The sequence below is a fragment of the Amblyomma americanum genome, chromosome 6 (assembly GCF_052857255.1).
Source record: "Amblyomma americanum isolate KBUSLIRL-KWMA chromosome 6, ASM5285725v1, whole genome shotgun sequence".
NCBI lineage: Eukaryota > Metazoa > Arthropoda > Arachnida > Ixodida > Ixodidae > Amblyomma > Amblyomma americanum.
The window spans coordinates 95,846,879-95,850,637 of NC_135502.1; positions in this window are offsets into that span (position 1 = coordinate 95,846,879).

The window sequence follows — 3,759 nt, forward strand, 5'->3', positions numbered from 1 at the left end:
TAGCAATAAGTTCATGTATATCTAGTACTTAAATAAAAGCGCGCTATGAAGTCGCGAACGTAGCCTTGAATCACATAACACTAAAGCTGAGCAGATTCATTGAAGGCTTTCTTTTTTTTTTTGGCACAAGAAAGTATGCATAAGGAGCACTGAATCTTAAATTCACCCGTACAGCAAAAGTCATTAAACAGCTGACACGTACAGCAGCATAAACCCCGAAAATTTTACGAGCGAACACAGTTGCAGCAGATATGCACCGTTGAGCACTGGCGGATGGAGATGGCAGCCAGGGATTAACATTGTCTGCCTGGCTGCACTGCACGGTGTAGATGAAAAAAGAAAAAAAAAGAAGAGGAGTGTAGTCTAGTCACAGGTGCATTGGAAGCTGGGAAAGACGATGTCGAAGATAGTGAGAGAAAGGAGGACCCAGGGAACCGCTGGATCCCAAGTCTGGGGAAGACAGAGCCAGACGACGGTTCCCTTCAGGACGCGGGAAGGAACCCTTAGGTGGCTAAGAATGCGCTGCCGCACCCCGTCCGTATCGATCCCAGGAGCAGACTGTACACACACGCAGAAGCACTGCTGCCGGGAGGGGGCTGTCTGGCCCAGCTTTGTACAGCCCAGATACCAGGCCGAGCCGACTCGGCTCTAGCGATGAGTTTCCTCAGTGCTTGGCCGGAGGACAAGGTATGTGCGAGCGGAGTGGCGAAGAATGTGGCTGGGGAACCGGCGGGCGGGAGAACATTTTCTCCCCACCTCACGCAGACCATCGATGCACGAAGAAGGAGGGAGGCTGGAAGTGGAGAATACGTCTCGGTGGGGCCGACTTCCCCGCACGACAGAGCTCCCTCCGGCTGCCCGGTTCCGGATCTCCTATACGATGCTGGCAGGCGCAGCTGTTCGGCATAGCTGTTAATGGCGCGGGGGACGAGATGAAGACGATTTCCCTTTCCCGCAGGTCGAGTTGTTTGCCTCTCAGTTGCGAACGCTTGGGCGAGTTGATTGTCCCGCTGTCTGGGGGACCGGAATGCCCGTGCTCGGCGCGACCAAGCACTTCTCCAAAGTCATCTTCAATCTGATCTTTTTCTTTAAAATGCCAAGCTTCTTTTCTTATTGTGCTGCTAATGGCGCAGCTCTGGCCGTCATTCAAATGAGCACGAAAAGTTGAACGTGAATGATTGTGCTTGAGAACTTCTCGACATATCTTCACGGCGGTCACTCTATGAGAGATTCGAACTGTGCCCGCGCGTTCACTTTCTTAAGGATACAATATGCCGCACATGTGCCGACATACGCTTATGCCCAGATGAGCTCAAAGAGCTAACTTGACAGCGTATACACTGTTTTGTGTCGTCAGCAGTGCTTGTGGTTGCATAATGATACCCAACATTTTTTTTTTTGGCAGATGTAAACATGTTAATTCAGGCAGGGCATATGCAATGCATAGACAATAACACCAAAAGGTAATCCGCTCAACGGACGATGGGACACATCTCGGATAAAGTCGTGCGCAAATGTCACAAGAAAACGCCAGTCGGTGTCATTGCGAAATTAGAGAACAATAAGCCAACATTCTCATTTTTTCTATTTGAAAACATTTGATACTTACCCTGTTGCACTGTAGTGACTTATACGTAAGATTATAAGAAATATTCACGATCGAAAAGGGTGCCTCGGAGCATACGAACCATGGTCATGTCGCGGACTCGCGCAATCTGAGCACCACTGAGGACGTTTTCGAAGATCACGCTGCCAATCCGAGCCTGCGTATGCCACAGTGGGAGCTAGCTGTCACCTGAGAGTCCATTGATCGCGCGCGCGCCGGGAGTAGAAACAGGCGCGCTCGCTATCGACTCGCCGTCACTGGTGACGTCACCACGAGTCTGGTGGCTCATTGGTCACGTACCGGGCTGCTGCCACGCTCTGGAAACGTGCATGCACGCACCGACCGACTCCAAGTTTCCTCACGTAACTTCCGTTTGCGAGCCAGAGCGAACCAACAGGCGTACTTGATGCTATCACGTTATCGGCAGCTTCTGTAGTGCTTCGCCGTTCCAGAAGAGAAGGGGCAGGGAGATGTTTGCATACGCCGCGAAAATGATTGTGATGGCAGCGTGCAGAGCCTGCGTTAGTGGAGTGGCCAGGCGTACCATCGATCCTGCATAGAACGCACAGTGTTCTGCGTATGGGCGTCCCACAGGCGCACAGAGGAAAGAGTAAGAGAAGGGAAGGGCGCCGTCTCGCCGTTGTTGTTTTGGCGGCGAACGACCCGTGGAAATCGAATACCAGTCTCGTATCGTCTTGGCGTTTTCAAGATGTAAGAAAGAAACGTAAATCTATGATAGCACCTTCTCTAATTCGCCATCACTTGTGTGAGGGTTTTCATTTGACGATTAATCGAGATATTCGCAGTAGATGCCTGCACTCTCCTGATTCGCGCCAGAATAGCTTTAACGGACCAGTCGGCGGCTGGAAGTAAAGTAATAGTGGCCTTAATAAAAGATGAAAATAAACTAACGCTTATCTGTTATAATAATTTTTAGCGTGTGAATGCAGACACCCTATTTTTCCGTTAACGTTTCTTTTTTTACTAAAGAGGCTTCGCCACATTAAGCGTACGCTTGCGGCAAAGCACGCTTTACAGGCTAACACAACTTTTTTTGTTTGGAAGGAACACGCCTAATCGTGGAGGAATAATAAACGCACGCACGCACGCAAGGTGTTATTATAGTTCCACGTGCTACCACGATCCGCTTGTGTGGAGAGCTAACTGCGCCCGCACAGTGGCAGTCATGTGCCTGCACCTGTAAACCTGGGCGGCGGATCGTGCAAGCGCAACGCTAAATCCCTCCAATATAGCTAAAACCTCCATAACAATTAGGCGTCGTCGCAACTGTAATAATAACCCATCTACTTCAAAATTAATGGAAACAATTATGCATGTTCGCTCTGCCCGTTCCCTACCTACGACATTTAACGGTTGAGCGCACAGCCTAATACGTACAGTGGCAATGCTAACTACAAAGCGACTTAATTAGATAAAAATTCACAGGGCCACCTAATTCCATTTTGTGTTGGCTATGTAATAGCATTAGCGGCTGTTCATGCCATCACTTGAATTGACGTCACTCCCCCCCCCCCCCCCCCCGCCTAGTTAGTGGGAGAATTTCATGGCCGACAACGCACTTCGGCCTCATGGGGCTTCTAATACAATCGAATTAAAAAAAGGATGGTCGATTTCAGGGGTTCAGCGAGATGATAATTAGGTGCGCTAGCAGTTCGGTTTACCCTTTGGTTTCAGTGTTAAGATCAAGTGTTCACGGATGGCAGTTGCCCGGATAGCGATGATGGGTTAATGTACATTTATGCGGAACTGGTCACTCTATCCATTCATAGATCCTGGGAGTCATCCTACCACTCCTGGCGCAGTGGTGCAGCGGCCAAACGATGTGCCTTTGCCGTTCTATGGCAGGTGCTGTCATCAGTGGGACTTTGGTTGCTTGGGCTGGGTTGCAACTCAGGTTGCAGTTCCCTAGCAGCCTCTCATTGATTAAATTAGCTGCCGCCTGACGTATGCGCCCTGTATGCGCATTTGCACCCTGTCTGTATGTGTCGTTCTTGTCTGTGTAAACCTTGAGTAGCGCAATAACAATGCCGAAGATATACAGGGTGTCCCAGCTAACTTTAGTCGGGGTTTAAAAAATATGCCGCAGCACTCCAAGACGACGCGACCAAATGCATGTTGCTGACTATTGTATG